Consider the following 20,047-nt stretch of genomic DNA (forward strand, 5'->3'; position numbering starts at 1 on the left):
TGTTATCTCCAGACTGATTCTGGCCTGCATATTTATACCTGCCTCTGGAAATATCCATTACATGCATCTGATGAAGTGGGTATTCACCCAGGAAAGCTCATGCTCCAATACATCTGTTAGTCTTTAAGGTCATAGGACTCTTTGTTGCTTTTTATGGCCAACTGCCATCTCCCCATATTTTCCATCGATGCAGGTGCCCCCCCACAGGGTATCAGCCGTAATGGAGCCGTCCCAGTTCTGAAAGAGGAGCTCAGCAGGTGCTGTAATAGCCTCTCGCCCCTCCCTGCCCGCTGTAGCCCAGGGGCTCTGTTCCCTGCCTAGGCTCCTTCGGCCAGCGCCCTCTGCCCGGGTCCCTCCGTTCGGCCTCACACGCCCGTCCATGGTGCAAGCCACCCTGCCTGGGCTCCTGCCGAGCCGCGTCCCTTCCTCCACTTGGCGTTGCACTTCAGGGGCAATCCCCGCCTGAGCCGCCCTCCGCACCTCTAACCTGCGCTCTCAGCACGAGCCAGCGGGAAACCAACCAGGCCGCTGTTGAAAGCCGCAATCGGATTGGCTGGGCTGGTGGGGGCGGGGCGGAGTCAGGGGGAAGCTATTGCCTAGGTAACCGCCCTCCCTCTCACCTCAGCTTTAGGAGTCCGCGCGCGCGCGTGTCCCGAGGCCTCGCGATTGCATGTGAGTTACCGGTGACGGGCCACTTAGTTGCTGCCGCGCTGGCTGGGAGGCGGCGGCGGCTCAGGGGCAGCAGCTGCTGCCGCCGCCTCTGCCTGGGCAGGTGAGTGACTGCGTGAGGCGGGCGGGCAGAAGGGACCTTGTGTGTGTCCGTGTGAGAGCGGGAACTGCGTGTGAGTGCAACGTCTCCGCTTCCCCCCGGGACCGCGCCTGGGCTGCGGCTGGGGATGCCGGCCCGGAGGGAAGCTGTCGCCGCGGCGGGGCGTGTGGCCGGTTCCTACCCGAGCTGGGGCTTTGCTGAGGGCCGGGGCGCGGAGCTAGGGCGGTTTGAACGAGAGAAGTGTCTCGCTGCGGCACAAACGGGAGAGTGGGGCGAGACCCCCTCCCCCCCGGGAGAGATCACAAGTGACTCTGCCCAATGAAGCCTCCTTTTTCTCTTCCCTCCCCCCTTGTTTGGCAGATCTGGGGCTGGTTTTCAGCCCCTTTTCCCGCTGCTTCTCAGATCCGTTCTGCAGAACGGTGGCTGCTCCCTTCCTTGTTTGCCCGGTGGTGGCAGCGAGTGTACAGGGGACGGGCAGAGGAAAAGGGTATTTTTCAGCTTCTTCAAAGAAAATTGCAACACTGGAGTTGCTCAACAAAAACGATAGTCAGTTTTCTGCCCTCTTCCTGCCACTGCTGAAGTTTAGTCACATGTTGGTCTTTATCAGTTGGGCTGAGAGGAGATGGTGCATAGGACTAAACCTTCAGATGGCTTTGAATTAGGTGGGAGTAGTTTGATCTGTGAGAGAGGGGGGAAGATAAGATTACTTAAAAGTTAACATGATCTGAAAGGTCTTTTGTAGTGTGTCGATCTGTTTAAAACCACAAGAGTACCATTTAATTTTAAAGTTCAAAAATGAGTCTCTGTTCTTTGTTGTAAAAACACAGAAAATGTAAAAACATAGAAAATGGTTGAGTATCCTTTGAGATTGCACGGGAAACAAACAAGTGGCATGTAAGCATCCCAAGCTCTCTTAAGATTACTGAGGATGCTACTATGGCCTGGTCTACACACACAACTATGTCTCTACAACATAACTGTCACTGAAAAATTTACACCTCTGAGAGATGAAATTAAGGGGACCCAAATCACGTGAAGACTCTTGTAGATTGATGGAAAAGCTATCACCTCTTGGGGTGGGTGTTTGTGTGTGTATTTACTGCAGTGATGGGGAAAAAACTCTTCTATCACTGTGGCAACATCTACACTACAGCAGCATAGCTACAGCCCACACATTTGTAGTGTAGACATACCCTTAAAAATGACAGGGAGGAGGTGCCATTCTATGATTTGTTACTTATTAGTATAGCCTAATATTATCTCCTATGCTTAAAAAAAATTATTTGATGTAGCTTCTGCATATTCCTACATCCTCCCCCTGGTGTTCCCGAACATCAGGAACCTTCAAGAAAAAGAGTGCTTGTTGGGACCATTTGAGTGACCCACCCTCCGCAGCACCGGATGTTCTAAGCCAAATTTATAAATGGTCGTGCAGTCTCCAACTGCTGCAGTTCTTTCTGTTTTATGGCCTTTTGCAAGCATAGGGGTCTTTATTTCATGCCCAGAGAATATTTTTTCCAATCAAGAATCTCTTAACTTATTACGGCTTCCCTCTGAGCAGGCATAGTTTTAGAAAGTTTATAGGTAGTAGTTTCTGTGGCATTTAGATGCTTGGACTGCCTCCAGCTTGACAGAAAAGGTGAAGGGAGAAAACAGAGCTCATGCAGGTGAAAAAACTCTTGAGGGAAGGGATCCTGACCTGAAGATTTTGGTCAGTAATGCAGTTGGAAGCATATGGTGAAAAACTTTGCTTTGAATCTAATATAATTTAAGCTAGGTAATGGAAAGCATTTTTATTTTTATTTTCTTGCAGCTATTTCTGACTTCTATGCCTCATTGGTTGTACTCACTTAAAGTCTGTCTCTTTGTGGTTAATACACTTGTTTTTATCTGATCCAATATGTTTAACTTAAAAGTGTCTGGGTAACTTTAAGGTAACAAGCTAGTGTATGTTATTCATTTAAAGGAATAATAGACTTAATACGTTTAACTGTCCAAGAGAGGTCTGGGCAGTACATAACATACATTTCTGGGAGGACTGGGAGTCACCCTGCATAAGTAACCAAGGCTGGCAAAAGCAAGAATGTAACCCAAGTGTTGCTGGCATGTTGCAGTTACACAGACACACTCAGGATGTAGCTTGCGTGCTGGAAGGTTGTTTGTGAGCTGCTCAGGAGGAAGCTACTTCAACAAGGCATTGTAAGGCATCTCAGGTTTCAGGGCAAGAGTGATACAGCATCCCACTGGTCTGGACAGCACCCCGGGTATCACATACAGTACCTGCTGTCTGTTGTATCTGGAGAGGAGCCTATTCTCAGAAAAGTTACTTGGTATGCTGTGCCTTTATGGAACAGGGGTTGGCAACCTTTGGCACGTGGCTCACCAGGGTAAGTACCCTGGCCGGCTGGGCTAGTTTGTTTACCTGCTGCATCGGCAGGTTCGGCTGATCGTGGCTCCCACTGGCCGCGGTTTGCCGTCCCAGGCCAATGGGGGCAGTGGGAAGCTGCGGCCAGCACATCCCTCGCCTGCGCTGCTTTCCACCACCCCTATTGGCCTGGGATGGCAAACCGTGGCCAGTGGGAGCCGCCATTGGCCGAACCTGCCGACACGGCAGGTAAACAAATTTGGCCCAGCCCACCAGGGTACTTATCCTGGTAAGCCACGTGCCAGAGGTTGCCTATCCCTGCTTTAGAATAATGGACTCTCTGAGTCCAAGGCTAACTGGGCTTTTTGTTGGTGCTGAGCTCCCCTTACCTCCAGGGTTTCACTAGGGCCCAATGTTCAGGGAAACTTTGCATACCATGCCATCCTTACTTCTCTGCTGCTGCCTTCAGAGCTGGGCTCCTGTCCAGCAGCCGCCACTCCAGCTGCCCAGCTCTGAAGGCAGTGCCACCGCCATCAGCAGCGTAGAAGGGCAGCAGTACCGCAACCCCACTTACACACGATAACCTTGCGAGCCCCTCCCTCTCCCCCAAACTTCTTTTTGGGTCAAGACCTCTACAATTACAACACTGTGAAATTTCAGATTTAAATAGCTGAAATAATGAAATCTACAATTTTTAAAATCCTGTGACAGTGAAATTGACCAAAATGGACGCTGAACTTGGTATGACCCTGGTCACATTGAAGAAGAAAGGCAGGTTACTTACCAATACGTGTAATTCTTTAAGAATTTTACCTCTGCATAGTCTTTCTGGAGTGCTACTGTCACAGGATTCTGGAGTTTAGCAGGATGATCTAAGGTGGGTGGGGACCATGTGGCCTTTTGTAACCTTGACTCCAAAATTTTGTGTGGCACTTGGGAACTCATGGAAGCCAAGGTACCTTTTTTAGAAGGATTCTAAAGCTCAGTGGTGCTTAATAGTGCTTCTTACAAGTGTGGCTATATAGAAGACTCTTGAACTAAAATGACTCTTAAGTAAGTTTTATCTATTCTACTCGTTTTTACTTAAGATATGTCAAGTCCTGTCTTCCTGTTTGCTGTGGGACGACTTTTGGGGACCTTTTCCATCTCATAATTGAAGAGGTGGAAATTTATGAATTCTTTAAAAACAGAGTTTCCCTCCCCAAATATTTGGAACGGTGAACCGCAGCCACTGGAAGCTGCAGGTGGCTGTGCAAATGTAAACAAACTAGAGATTACTCTGACGGGCTGCAGGTTGCCCACCACTGGTGTAGACTGACTGACTTACTGTGGATAACTGTGTAGACTGACTAACTGTGGACTCACTGTTTGTGTAGACAAGCTTACAATCTAGGTGATATTGTATGTTAGCGTTCAATTGTTCAGCTACAAAACTTGAGTTTACATCATAGTTGGAAAAGAATGTGAGTTTAGTAGTTCAGTTGCAGTCACTAGTGACGCAACTCATGTGTTCATGACAAAATTTAACACCAGCAGTGGATTTGTTTATCTCAGAAACAATTTTGTTGCTTTTTATAGAGGGTGTGTTTGAGGAGAATGGTTTTGTTCTTTTGTATGACTTTAACTCAAATAAGAAAGTCACTAGTTCAGTAAACAGTGATGTAATTTGTAAGTAAAAGGTACAGGTTATATTTATTAATAAAGGGATGACAGTGTTTGTTGTAGCAGAGCATACCTGATAACAAATGTTTCTTGCATTTGTTTAAATGTATATTTGCAAAAAAAGTCTCTTTGTGAGTATATTCCAATGCAAAGAACAATTTTCCTGTTGTATGATGACTAAACATTACACCATGATTTTAATTGCTATTGCATCTTTCATTTAAACCATGTTCTAAGATGCTGTGTACAGCTAAATAAATTACAGGGGAAAACAGGTCAGTTAAGAGGGAAACTTATCATCAGCACTGACTGGAAATGAAATACAGAGTTAATGAGGCAAAAAGATACAGAAAAGTTTTTTTTGTTTTCTTCCCCTACAGTTTTGACTGAACATTTTCTCCCCTGTGCTGTTTGGCTGATCCACCCCCCACCCCTCACCCCCCTGCCCCAGTCTTTTCATCTCAGCCTCACTGCACACACCCTCAAACCCACCTATCCACCCCACTCCTCCTGTAGCTTATCCCTTTCTATCTAACCCCCCCCCCGCAAAAAAAAAAAGAAACAAAACAAAAACCAAAGTGTGGAACTTGCATGATATTTGCTGTTATTATATTGTTTACTCTGCTTGTGTATTTTGCGACTTTCCCCTACCCTTTGTTCGTTCTGTCTGTTTAGACAGTATGCCCTTGAGGGCAGGAACCACGATGTGTAGCATGGTGTAGCCCAATTCTTGCTTGCTCCCTAGGCAGTATCATAATAAACTTGATTAATAATAGTTCTGTATTACAGACTCTAAAGAGGAGCAGATGAGGAGGCTTTTGTGAGGGTCAGAGAGGAAACTAGTATCAGATGGGGAGGGAGCAGAGACAGATGAGGTCCATGAAGTAGTCTGTAGCTAATCCCTAGAAGACTTTAAAGAACAATGAGGGCAATTTGGAACTAAATCCTGAAATGAATGGGATTCAATGGAACTGCTGGAAGATAGGAATGATATTATATGTCTGAGTGAAGCTTCAATCAGCAGCTTGCTGCTCATGTAGTATGCTGCAGAGGATGGGTGAGCTGGGCCAGGGGTTAGTCATAGGCTACATCTACACAGCAAAAAAAAAAAAAGACCTGTGGCAGCAAGTCTCAGAGACTGAGTCAACTACTTGGGCTTGCACTGAGGGGCTAAAAATGGCAGTGTAGCTGCTGGCCTTAGGTTGGAGACCAGTTCAGAAACCTAGTGGGGAGGATATCAGAGTCTGTTAACCCAGGTTCTGAGACTTGCTGCCAGGGGTGTGTGTTTGGTGGTGGTTTTACATTGTTGGTGTTTTTTGTCATTTATTTGTTTACTATGTAGATGTATCTATAAAGAAGGAAGTAAATATAACAAGATGGGGATTTCAGCGGAGGTGGAGTCAAACCAATGGCACACAGGGAAATGTTGGAGAGGTGGTTTTAGATGCAAAGTTGTTTGAATCACTTCTGTCTTTGAGGAACTACAGGTTTATTTAGTAAAATAATGCAAGAATGAATATAGAAGCTTTGTCATGGAAGCCAAAACTTTAAAAAAACGTGCAGTAAATTTGTGTGCCTCAACTATTGGATGCTTGAGGCATCTTGTTTCTGATTTTAGATAAGCTGAGGGCCCACAGCTCGAGTTGATTAAAGTGTAAAATTGGCTGTGTAGGTTTTGAAAGTTTTTGTTTTTTCAATTGGTAACCATTGGAATAAAGTGGTAATTCAGGCAAATGGTAGGGATAACGTTCAACAAGAAAAGGAGTAGATAGTTTGGCTCCAGTGTTGGAACATAACCAAGGGTTCCAAAGAGGAAGAGTGCAGGGGAAGACTACCATCTGAAAAAGTAGATATGCAAGGATCTCTGGCTGCTTCCTATGTGTGTATATCTGATCTAGGAGTATGAAATAGTCAGTTTCAAAGAGTTTGAACAAACAGTACTAAAAAGAGATAAAGCTTTCTTGTGGAGGTTTGAAATGTCTTTGCTGCAGTCTTAGGGACTTCACTTTGTGGGATTAAGTAAATAACTTGAAGGAAGTGGTGTGTGTGCGCGCGCGTGTGTGTAGGGGGCGGGGAAGATAAGTAATGTGAGAGGATGAAGTATGATTCTCTTGGGCTGTGATCATCTGGAGTTCTGCACTGGTAGTACAATACATTACTATAAACAATTGTTTTTGTAATGACTGAGGATGTGGAGTAGAGCGAAAGGAGTGAAGAGAAGAGAGTTTTGTTTTGTTTATTTCCATGTGAAGAAATCTACTTGCATGCTTATGACTCTGAACTGTTTATAGTGGGGTGATTAGTGTTCATTATGTTCACATGAAGTAGTAAGGTCACATAAAATAGTAAATTCCATGAATTCCTAACCCTTTGAGTTAGAGAGGAATGGTCTGTGAGTTTTGAGATTTTCAACTGGCAGCTGAAGCATAAATCTTTTGCCTAACGCACAAACAAGCAAAAAGTTTTACCTGCCAACATTAGTTATTAAAATAGGAAAAATTTGATTTATCAACCTGTTGAGAGTTGGTCAGAAAGCTTCTTTGAATTCATTGTATAAGAGAATTAACCTCTTGACTACTTTTTGATGATCTCCCGCTTTTTAATGAAACTTCTGAAAATACTCCCTTATTAAAACAACTATAATCTGTGTATTCCTACCCAACTGTTTTTATCCTAATAATAATCCTTTGCATTCCTATAGTTCCCACAATTCATGGATCATAAAATACTTCAGATACTCAATGATTAAGCTTTGCCCTGGGCAGTAAGTGGTCATTCCCATTTTATAGATTGATTTATGTAATGTCAACTAACTATTACGATTCTCAGTCCAATGGGTTCAACAGAAGTAAAGCTGCCTCCCTGGCACTAATGAAGCATTAATGTTTTTTGTTTTTTTTTAATTTAAATAATTTTTATGTTGGCCATAGTGGTGATAGGATAATCGTATGTTTGATGCAAAGTAGGTGACAGACACACTAATGAAAATGCGTTAGTTTAGTTTGCTGGTTTCAGCAAAGCACTTAAGTATGTGAGTAGTCCCATTGACCTCAAGAAAGGCACAAGCTTAAGTTCTTTGCTGAATTGGGGCTTTAATGCTTAAATTAAGGAAGAAAATGCTTTAAATTTAACTCTTAACCAAATTTTTGATCAAATTAAATATATCTGGATGGTCAAGCCATGAAACTGTATCAGATCATATCTTTTCATAGTTAATTATTTATGTAATGGTCTTTGTTTGTTTTTCTGTGGTCCATTAACTTTGTAATTGCCATAGTACATTACATGTTGTTTATTTATATCGTACCCATGAGCCAAAGTGCTGGGGAAGGATAACAGTAGGATATAATATTAAAAGGAAAAAAGTCAACAGTAAAAACTAATAAATCAGCCAGTGGTTCTTAGTGAGAACAACCTGTTGGATTTACACGAACAGGAAGAGAAATCAAGTATTTCAAAGTCATATTAAGCAGAAAATAGTGAGACTTTTGTACTTGTCCTAAGAAATCCTAAGAAAAAAGCAAAAAAACGTGCAGGCTAGAGAAGATAGAAGAGAAAAAACAAAATATTTGTTAATTAATGGAACAAACAGGAAAGTAAATGAAGGATTAATTCAGCCGCTAAAGTTAAATGTTGCAATGAGAACTTTAAAGCAAGTAAGTATCACTGTACTTGCTTTATAGCAATAATTACCCATTTGCCTGATTTACTGTCCGATTCTACAAAGGATTAAGGAAGAGTCCCATTGGTTACAAATTTCTGCACAATTGTATTGGTTTGGCCACACACATTCCTTTGCAGAGTTGGCGCCTTACTATGTACCTGACTTATGGCTTGGTCCTTAGGTTTGTTGAGTATCTAGACTTCTCACTGGCTTCAACAAAAGTTTCAGGTGCTCTTCATCTGTTGGAGTCAGTTCTATAAAATGTGCACTGCTAGGGCTTTTTCCACAGCAAATTGAGATTCTTGATCGCTTCATATTCTATCTTCTTCCATTTCCTCAAAATAATGTTGTTTATGATATGTTGCAAGCCTTCATCTCTTCTCATTTTATAATGCTTAGTAAGATTTTCCAAGCCCTTTTAGATTATTTGAAACTCACCTCTACTTCTAGGGTTTCAAAATTAATTTTACTGGGTGGGAAAGTTTATGATAAAACACTGAGTTAGGACTCAGAATATTTGGATTCAGTTCTCACCTGTGCCACAGATTTCTTGTATGATCCTGGGAAAGTAATTTCATTTCTCTGTGCCTTAATTTATCATCTGTAATTATGGGGATAATAGTATTTTTAGTCTACTTATATCTTAAGATAGTCCAGGAGCTTTGTCTGAATTAGGACCACATGGTGTTACTATAATACAAATAATAATATATTACGTTATTTAACTATGAAAACTTGTTGCAGCAGCTGATATATCAGACATGAATAGCTGGTAATTATTTGTATGTACTACATATTAGATTAGGAATATTGTTTCTCATCCTCATTTGAAATGGGAACTGTAAATTCTCAATTTAATGCATTTTTATATGGCACTTTTAAAAACACATCTGGTAAAATATGTAATAGCTGGAATGTTTTTGCTTTGACTGGAAGCTTTTACTGAGGAGATGTCCTTTTAGGGATTGAAAATCTACTCTTTTATGAAGCACTACAAAAATTAGCCATAAAAAGGAAGAGAGAAAATCCTTTACCATTGCATTTAAAATGTGTGGATTTTTTAATGTTAGTGTATTAAATGGGATGTCTTTTTAGTGTAAATAGTTAATTGGGAATACAAATATAAATGATTAACCCTTTCTATTTAGAACTATTTTCCATGATTTTATTTTCCTGTTTTACGTAACGGTTAGGTAAATTTTGTGAGAAGTTAGGGACGTTCCTGTCTTAGTCTCTCCCGCTAGAACTAGTAGTATCAAATATTTTAACATGTACGCTTTCGCAAGTGACATTTTTTTTTTGGCACACAAAGCAAATTTAAATGGAAGCAGATGTGTCCTAACTTTATTTCTAATTTGATTGGCGTGAACATTGGTTGTGATCAGTCATAAGATTGAAAGAGATCTTTATTTCCATGTTCCTTTGGTTTCCCACCGTCTGCTTGATCATTTGAAATATCAGTTTTAGTGTTTAAAACTGCTCTTTGGGGACTGAAATGCTTGGGGGGATGAAATGGAACATGGTCTCTCAAATGTCTAGATGACCAGTTCAAATCAACCCCAACCTGGTAATGACCAAAAGTCAGGGCCACTTATTAACTGTGAAAATGGAAAAATAGGTGCTGGTCTCAAATCAGTTTGTAGTAGGTGTGTATCTAATATCAAAATTCACACCTCTTTGTCAGGTCAGCAGAGTGGTCAAAGATTGAACGGCAAGGAAATGGAACTACCTGTGGAGGGCCAAGTCAGAACTGAGGTTCACTGATCAGGAAACTTAGTGGTCTTATGCTTAGTTGTTTTAACAAAGCAGAGCTCAGATTTTCTGGGTAATCTGCTGCAGATTGACTTTAAAACAATCTAGTGTCTGTAAATGAAGAAAGGACAGAAAACCTATTATTTCTTTTTTTCCTTTGCAGATCATCTTTTAAAACTCAGATTTTGGTTACAACTTCTCAGAGCACAGCCTTGCAGAGTAAACTAATAGTATTCTGTATTCATTTGGCTTTATAGACTTCCTGGAAAGATTAGCAGTGTGTGGGTATTTAGACTCTTATTTAGGAAGGAATCTTCAGACCAGGCTGCATTTATGGGACACTTTCTATCCAAATTACTGGATTTCAGTAAAGGGATCTAATTAGTAGTGAGAAGTTACTAGATTACTTTTGGGATGCACAAAAAAAAATAAAATGGAGATATACCTACCTCCTAGAACTGGAAGAGACCTTGAAAGGTCATCAAGTCCAGCCCCCTGCCTTCAGTAGCAGGACCAAGTACTGATTTTTGCTCCAGATCCCTAAGTGGCCCCCTCAAGGATTGAATTCACGACCCTGGGTATAGCAGGCTAATGCTCAAACCACTGAGCTATCCTTCCCCCCCCACTGTGCTAAAGGAAATAATAGTGGCACTATTATTGTTTTATTTTTGGTATGTTGAACTCAAACTAGGTTCTGACAGCTGTCAGAAATAAAACATACCATATATACTTGTTCATAAGCTGAATTTTTTTAGTAAAAAGGGGAAGCACCAGAGAAGGCATTGGTTTATGAACAGGTATAGAGAGGGAGAGGTGGGACACAGCCCCCGCCTCCCAACAGAGGGAGCGAGGAGAGGCAGCAGAGCCAGAAGGGAAGAGGCGGGGCCAGAGTGTCTCTACTTCTGGCCACACTGCTCTCTCCCCAGCCTCCAAAGCAGCTGCAGCTCTGGGGCTGGCAGGCTGCAGCAGAGCCGCTTGGCTCTGCCCCCCAGAGCAGGCTGTGGCTGCCCAGCCCACCGTAGCATGCCGAGGCCGTGACGCCCAGCCCAGCCCACTGGAACATGCTGCGGCCATGCCGCCCTGTCTGGCCTGCCAGAGCAGGCTGCGGCTGTGCTGCCCAGCCTACTGGAACAGCTCCAGCCAGGCCAGAGACATCCTCCCCTAATTCTCCAAGATAAGGTAGGAGGGGATGGGATAGGGAGAGCATGGGGGTCCTGGGCTAGGGGTGGGTTCATGTGGGGGGTGGTCACAGGGGTTACTCCCCTGACCCCCAGCTTCTTCCTCCCAAAAAATTTCCCCACCGGTTGCTGTCCCGGCCCATCAGAATAAGCAACTGGCACGCCAGGACACTTTTGTTTACTTAGGTTTACCTCTGTGTCTGCGGATGCTCAAGGTAAACAAACCATCTCGGCCCACCAGCAACTTATCCTTATGGCCCGGGCGCCAAAGTTTGCTGACCCTTGAATTATAGAGTCGGCTTATGAACGGGTCATAAAAAAATTCCTTTTTTACTTATCCATCTTGGAGGGGGTTGACTTATAAACAAACCAACTTATAATCGAGTATATACGAGTTAAGTTTTGATGGGAGCAGAATTTATATTTGACGTTGGCCCTGTGACTTGCTGGTTAACCTTTAGTGAATAACCGAAGTTCTGTGTTCCAGTTTAACAAATATGTAAGATTTCTTTATACTTGCTACCGCTTAGTGGTGTTGAGTGTTAATGTTTGACATGTACAGTTTGTCATGAAAGTCCATATAATGTAAGACTATTATTGAACAATTATTGCAGAAGTGCACTCTATTGAGCTCATGCCTCTGATGTTATATAATGTCGGGAGGTCATTTTGAGATTTTCTGTGTCTTTGAGTAGGTTTAAAAGCAAATATATAAAGAACAATTGGATGATTAGGGCCTTGTTGGTTTTTTGCTTTTGTTGAGCTATTCTGTTTCTCCTTTCCATGTTTGTAATTATTTTTATTATTTTTCAAAGGGAAACTCATTCAAATTTTAAGTTTCCTAATATTGGGATTTAGTGAAAAATTACAGTGTCTTTTTAGGTTGATGGTAGAAATGATTTGTCTATAATTTTAACTCCTGAGAAGGCTAAATATGCAATAGATTACCAATCACATTCTGTTAACTGAGGCTCCTTTTGTTTAGCTAACTGTCACAGAATGGTGATAGCTTTGGGAAAGAGACTTGATATTGCTTTGTGTGTATGAGAAATGGTGGACATAAGAGAGAGCAGAAAGTTCCTCCACAAGAAGTGCCCTTTCAGCTGCCATGGCTCTGAAGCTGGTTTTGGGTGAGAAATGTAGATAGTTTTTCTCACCTGTGACCTCCCCAAAGCATTCAAAACCATCTGAGGTTGATTAGCTACACTCTTCATCCCACAAAAAGGTGATTAAAAAAAGTTCTCTGTTGCCAAGTATTGATTAGCTACACTCTTCATCCCACAAAAAGGTGATTAAAAAAAGTTCTCTGTTGCCAAGTAGAGGTCTGGTCATAAGCATCAGTACTCACCGACACTGTATGAGGCAGTGCTGTGGACTTTGGAAGGACCATTGAAAGTAGTGCCTTCTCCTTTACCAGGGAGATCTTTGACCATGCCATCTTCAGATCTTGTACTAGTTCCAGTGGATGTATGCTTAATTCTGCTGTTAATGCTGTCGATGATGCAAGCCATTCTTGTGGCAAATGACAGTTTTCCCTGGGATTGTTCTTCGAGTATCCAGGACTGGGAGTTACCTTGTTAGCCTCTGCCTGCAGCGAGAGGGAGTCTTTCTTGTGGTAGCTGGATGTGAATTCCTGCGCACCACCAGCCTTTCAGCTACTCAAGCACTCCTCTATGCGCTATGCTACCCTTATGATGTCTTTCAGGTTGGCAATAGGTACATCCCAGTCAAGAATTTCTTTGAGTCATTCTCATGTGATATCCAGTTCCTGACATTGGTTAGTCACAGATTTCCAGATCCTTTTCACTGAGAGGTTCAGTGTACCCTGCTTTTGCCTTAAACCACCACTTCTGCAAACCACACAGCACTTATGAACATTTAAAACAAACATAGATTTAAGAAAAAATAAATATTTAATGAGAAACGAGAGAATGGTGAAAACAAATGTTTGCAATGCAAAATTTTAAAATGTGAACCAGGATCTACACTTACAGTTTTGTGTTCCGTGGTGACAGCCATCTTGATGAGGCAGCGTTTTTGGGTGCAGGCCTCCAGCATATCAGGGAACTACAAAAGTCTAAGTCTAATACATTAAGAAACTGAATACAGGTAAATCTCATCCTTAGAGATGTTCCAGTAAGCTTCTTTCACAGACTAGACTTCTTCCTTGTCTGGGCCCAATCCTTTCCCCAGTACAGTTCTTCTTAGTTCCAGCTCAGGTGGTAAATAGGGGATTTTTCTACCCCTTTTATATCTTTGGCACAAGGCGGGAATCTTTTGTCTCTCTCTGGGTTTCCACCTTTCCTTCTAAATGGAAAAGCACCAGGTTTAAGATGGATTCCAGTACTATGTGACATGTTCACGTGTCCTGTGAGACTTCATTACTCACTGGCTGGCACCCAGGTTTATAGGAAGGCTTACAAGTAAACGGAGCCATTTACAACCCTAGTTAATGGGCTCCATCAAGATTCCAAGCCACCATTAATGGCCCACACTTTGCATAGTTACAATAGGATTTCAGAGTAATACTTCATATTTCTAGCATCAGATATAAGAATGATACATTCATACAGATAGGATGAACACACTCAGATTATAAGCTTTGTAATGATGCCTTACAGGAGACCTTTTGCATAAAGCATATTCCAGTTACATTATATTTACACACATAAGCACATAAGCATATTTCCATAAAGCATATGTAATGCAGTGTCACAGGAGGTAACTTTTTTATTTTCTTCAGCACCATGGTGTGACATACTAGAGGCTCTATGACATTGAAAAAAGCTGGGAGTAGAAGAGAGGAAAGAAGCTGAAGGTTTTGATACTTGATGCATTTAGCACCCAGCCACAAAAGGTTTTGGTTTTTTGGCATTTGGGAGGTAGTCCTAAGGTGACTTAACACTTGTTATTGGGAATGAAGAATTTGAGTACCCACTAACAGCAACCAAAGTCAGTGATTAGCTGCCCAATTGCACTTCACATTTATATCCAAAGCTATGTCCAACAATGATGGGGTTAGCTATTGATGCTTCTGCTGAAGTATCAGCAGCGTAATAGTTGATTTGGGGGATTTAAATTGTAGTTGTCAGAGATAAAACCACACTGATGGATAGCAGCAGTTCACATTTTTCTGAAGTTAAACTGGTGTTTCATGCTGTTAAACTGGTGTACACCTGAATCTACCTTTAGTGCACATTTTATTTTAACAACCATGATGGTTACAGATGATTTTTTTACATGAAAACTTGATTACTAGAATGCAGTTATAAGCAACTTCACAAAAAAGGGTAATTATAGTAATTTTTGTGTCCAAATAATCAAGTTATTTGGTCTTGCTGTTTGGCTCTTCTAATGTGTTTTTATGTACATCAAACCCACACAACATAAAGAAAATTAAGGAACTAAACATACAGTATGTTAACTGAAATGTGGTGAGGAAGTGAAAATCAGTGTGTTAATCTATATTACTCAGTTTTTTTCCATCTGGAAGAAATTTCAGGGAACAGAAAGTAGGAATAGCTTCATTTTGAAAAAAGTTTAGCATGTAACGAGTAAAATCTTTACAGAACTACAGATGAAGCAAGTAAACTGGGGTAGGCTCTCTGATGTAGCATAGGACCTGATCCAAAACCCACTGACATAATACAGAAAAACTCCTGATGACTGCCATGGGCTTTGGATTGGGCCTCTTATGAGGAGACTGCAACAGAAAGTTAACCCTCCCCCCACCAAAAAAAAAAGTTTGCAAAATAGTACTGACAGGAGATGTATTGGAGGTATATTAAGCAATAAGTATATTCACGTGGTATAAAAGTGTTTCCTTTAAACATGTGTAAGAGGGAACTACAGGAAAAAGAGCAATTCTTGCCTGATTTCAGTGTGTGGTTATGGTCAGAAAAGTGACTGTTAAAATGGTGTTTTTACTCACCAGGTTTGATCCATATGTATGCAGTCATACTTTTTTTGCGTTAACAACAAATACGATATTTTAGAACTGCAGAACTGATAAAGCTCTGAGAGAGTGAGCAGGATTCTTCTATGACGGAGGTCAAGACATAGAATTGGTAGTGTTGTTTCATTTGTAGCATCTTTATTACTGCTGGTGATACATGGGCCAGAAAAAGACAACAATACAGCTTGACTTTCAGTTTACAGGTACATTTTGTTAGGCTGGCTGTTTTTAAAATCTTTTCTTCTTTCCTCTTGAAATTATGGATTTCTATTTAAATAGATGGGAACTTCTAGACATTCTTGAAATAGTGATTTTATAAATGTCTGCTTTTCAGTTGTGGTGGAATTAATATTTTTCCTTACCATTGTGATAGAACCTTTAGCATACTTCAGTATTTAAGGAATTTAATTTTAAAAAATGGAAATTTATTAGTTGGCAAAAATTACATTATTTCCTGAAACTTGAACACCTTTTAGATCTTTTCTTTTTAGCTCTGGAGTAGTTTAGTATGTCCATATTTAACTTTTCCCCCTTAGATTTATTTTTTGCTTAACTTTCACAATGGGTTAATAGAGTGGGAGAAAGGACTGCAGTGAGACTACTACTGCTCTTGCTGTCTTGGCAAAAATGCTGGTTGTGAATTCATACAATCTGTTGGATTGTAGCAGAACCTGTTTGAAAGCTCTGCATTAAGCTGATAAAGGGCCTTTATAGTTTGAAAGCTTGTTGGTGCAATAAAAGGTAATGTGTGATAAAACTTATCTGCAGATCTTCAACAGCACTTGCATTTAATCCTGTAGTATAATTAATAGCGTGCCCATGTCTTCAAGACTTGAGACCCCAGGAATTTGTGTGTGTTTTTTGTTTTGTTTGGAAAGGCATCTGGAAATTCAAAAATAACATAAAACAGTAGCTATATTCACCTGGTACTTACTTGAAAATGTTAACTAAGTAGTCCAGATCAGTTTGGTGTCACAAATTTTAACTTGCTTACGCAGAGGAAAGTTGTTTTGGAATTTTGGCTGCCCTCTTCAAACAAGAGCATGCATGTAGCAGTGCGCTCACAAAACAGCAATCACAGTGAAGAATTGTGGAAAGTCATCAGCTATAGTCAATCATGTACCTTTACTTGTGAACTAGACTTCAAACACATCAAAGGCACTTGCTCTTATGGAATACTAAGGTCATTTAGGACTTCTCTAGTTATTTTATGCATTTTATTTTTAATTGAGTTTGTTCCTCTGACTGTTGTAATTGTGCCTAATAATGATAGGTGCAAATGTAATTATGAATAATTAAAAAGCAAATTAAAAGAAAGCCTGATCTATCCAAGCTCAAAAAAAATCTTTTAATTTTGTAAAATGGACATATATATTATGAAACTGCTTCATGGTTATGTAATTTAAATGGCTCCACAGTCTCTCAGGCCTGGGACATCTATCTCAAATCTTCAATAATGAGTTGTCTTTAGGGTGATGATTTTGTTTAATTGAAAAAAAAATCAGATTTTACTTAAATCTTTTTAAATTAAAACCCATTTGAAATTGACAACGTATAGTGAAGCCTAAATGTATTATAATCTATTAAAATAATCTAAAGTAAATAAAAAAAAAAATTTAGCCGTACATGTTTGCTGCTAATTTTTAAAGAACATTAAATCACTGAAGTGTTGGAAGTCTCTGGCTAAATAGCTGGAACCAGCATTTGCTGAAGTGCTAAATCAAACAGCAGTGGACTCTTCTGCAGTTACAGAGGAGTAGTTTATTCACCTAGTTTAACCCAATGACTAGTTCGTTCAAAGTTAAGAAACCAACTAGGAGTTGAAAATACAGGAAAGCTTGCTTTCCTCTTCCAATCTATGAATAAAAACGAAGTGTGAGAGGATGAGATCTACTAGTTCTAATTACACAGTGCCCAGAAATAATCTGTTATCTGTACTAACTGCAGATACTCCTTTTGTTTGTTAAATCCATTAGCTTTAAATGCAAAAATGTTTTGATAAAATTTTCTTATGCATCAAGCACATTTAAGATAGATTTATTTAATAAAAACATTAGAGTGCTTTATGCATTTTTAATTGAATTTCCAGATAAATAGTTTGACACAAATTGCAAGTAAAAATTAATTATGTACTAAATAAGAAATGCATCATTCTGCATTTCCTAACATAAAAAATGTGAAAATTAACAATTTTATATAAATGTAAGTTAAGCTAGATAATGGCTCAAATAAATGTGTATAGATACTGTCTCACTGGTTAGCAAATAGAAGCTCCAAATTTAGTGTAAAAGCTATATTTAGTTGCAACTCATGTTTTTATGGTTACCAGCCGATGAGTCAACCTTTCTTTAGGAAAATAACTGAAGTACAAATTCAATACAGTTAAAATTGTTGATTTAAATCGAAGTTTCTTTCCTATTGATTTAAATCATGATTAAAGTAAGTGATTTAAATTGCTTTGATTTAAATCAATCCACCCTGCTTATTTTCCTCTCCTAAGATGCTCCTGGATATCAGGACGGGCAGTCCTTCTCACAACAGAATATACCTGAAGTCTCTGCCTTCTGTCTCACTACTTCTCAGGAATCATGATAACCTTGGCTTCACCTACACAGCTCTCTGCTTTTCAAAATGACAGGCAGGCAGAGAGAAACGGAAGAAAAGCTTATTAGATACCACATTCCTCTAGCCTTCCTCTGCTTATAGCTATCTCCACTCACACTGAAGGGAGTACTCAGGTACTTTCATAGAACCTTCCCATTTCCCCCCATTCTCCCCCTCTCTCTGCCTCAGAAGATGCTGAATAGAGTTGAAGTGTGTGCTGGAGGTCAAGGGGAGGGGGAAAGCAGGAGATGACTAGGCAGGCTGGAGGATAGGGGTGGGGAGGACTGTGCTGGAGGTAGGGTCTTCAAAGCCAGAGCTGTGCTGGAGCTACAGGACCTCTGTGTGCATATGATTCTGGTCTCCTAATCAGGATTGCCTCTGAGATTCTTTCTTTGAGCCCCTCTCTTTGGATTTTATGGTGGGAGAGGAGTAACAGGCTTCATATTATCATACACTTTTTAAAAAAAAGTTGTTAAATGTGGATTAGTTACCTACTCAAAGTGTTTCCTCAAATGTTCTCTTAATGTATTTAATTTAACATGCTGGTGCAGCTACGCAGCCTGGTGTGTTGAGGTGGGAGCCAAGGCTCTGCCCGGATCACATAACATCCCACTTATCTACAGGAGGTGATGATAGACACACAAGAGTGTAAAGGAGCAAGGGGAGGGTGGGAGGAAATGGAAAATTACAATACAGTCATAGGAACCACAAGAGGTAAAACAATAGGGGAAATCTGTTCAACATCTTAGATGTCTGTATACAAATATAGGGAATATGGAGAATATGTAAGCTAAATTATGACGATGGAATAAATCTCATGACTGTACTGTTGATGTAGTGGAGTATATTGTTCAGGAAAGACAGGTGGGAAAAAAAGGCATTGCATTAAACATCAAGAATATGTGCATTTATTCTGAGGTCTAGAAGGTTGTAAGAGACCAAGCAGTTGAAAGTATCTGAGTAAATGTAAATGGGGGAGAGGGGAAGAAACTGGGGTGATGTCATAGAAGACATCTGTTGTGGATCACGAAATCAAGAGAGTAAAAATAACCAAAAACACAAGATCAGTAGTAATGGAGGACTTTTAAGTACCCAGACATGTATTAGTAAAGTAGTACAAAGATACAAAATATCCAGTGACTTTCTAGAATGTACTGGGGAGAACTTCTTGTTTCAGAAGGTGGAGAAAGTAACCAGAGGAACAGCTATTTTAAACTTGATTCTGACTAACAGGGAGGAATTGATAGTGAATCTGAAAGCCAACGATAATTAGGGTGTAAGTGATTATGAAATGATAGATTTTATGGTTCTAAGGAAAGGAAGGAGTGAAAGCTGCAGAATAAGGACAATGGAATTGAAAAAAAGTAGATTTCAACGAACTCTGAGAACTGTTAGGTAAGGTCCCCATGAGAAGAAAAATCTAATGGAAAAAGGAGTTTGGAGAGCTGGTATTTTCTCATGATAATATTAAAGGCATAGCAGCAACCCATCCTCATGCAAAGAAAAGATAGGCAGAATAGTAAGAGACCTATATGACTCCATAAGGAGCTCTTCACTAATCTGAAAATCAAAATGGAATCCTACAAGAAGTGAAAATGTGGACCAACTGCTAAGGATGAATGCAAAAGAATAGCACAAACATATAGGGACAAAATCAGAAAGGTTAAGGTGCAAAATGAGTTATACTTAGCTAGGGGCATAAAGGGTAACAAGAAGGGGTTTGTAGAGGGGCTTTGCCGAGTTTCGTCCCTCAGTGGGGCTGTGGGGTATCCCACCGCCTCACTCTAATTCGCCATCAGTCCGGGCTCTGCGGCCGTGTGGGACGGCAAGCACACAATTAGGGGCTCAGGCCTTTAAGCAGGGGCTGAGTCAATAGTTCAAAATCAGCCCAGGCCCTAGGTCAGGGCGGGGCAGCAACCAAACAGTCAAGGACTCAGGCCTTTAAGCAGGGGCTGAGTCAGTAGTCAAACTGTCCTAGCCTCTCCAGGCCAGGAAAAGGAAAAGGGGGGAGTCTGTCACCCAGGCCCTCCCTCTCCACTGCGTCCCAGCCCGGGGCCCTAGCAGCAGCAAAAGCTTGCTGCTGTCAGTGGGGATCCTG

The 20,047-nt window shown here is 40.9% G+C and overlaps 1 protein-coding gene across 4 annotated transcripts in view; it reads left to right on the forward strand.

The window, feature by feature from the left end:
• The window catches only part of PIK3CB (phosphatidylinositol-4,5-bisphosphate 3-kinase catalytic subunit beta), a 213,577-nt gene that overhangs the window by 44,226 nt on the left and 149,304 nt on the right, over nt 1-20,047 (forward strand). For 2 of the 4 annotated variants that reach the window (XM_030575227.1, XM_030575230.1), the window contains exon 1: nt 627-772. The exons of the other annotated variants lie outside the window; for them this stretch is intronic. The gene's annotated coding sequence lies outside the window, so the exon portion shown is untranslated. Of the gene's footprint in view, nt 1-626; nt 773-20,047 lie in introns of those variants that run through there. 4 annotated transcript variants of the gene reach the window in all.

Source organism: Gopherus evgoodei, chromosome 9 (genome assembly GCF_007399415.2).
Source record: "Gopherus evgoodei ecotype Sinaloan lineage chromosome 9, rGopEvg1_v1.p, whole genome shotgun sequence".
NCBI lineage: Eukaryota > Metazoa > Chordata > Testudines > Testudinidae > Gopherus > Gopherus evgoodei.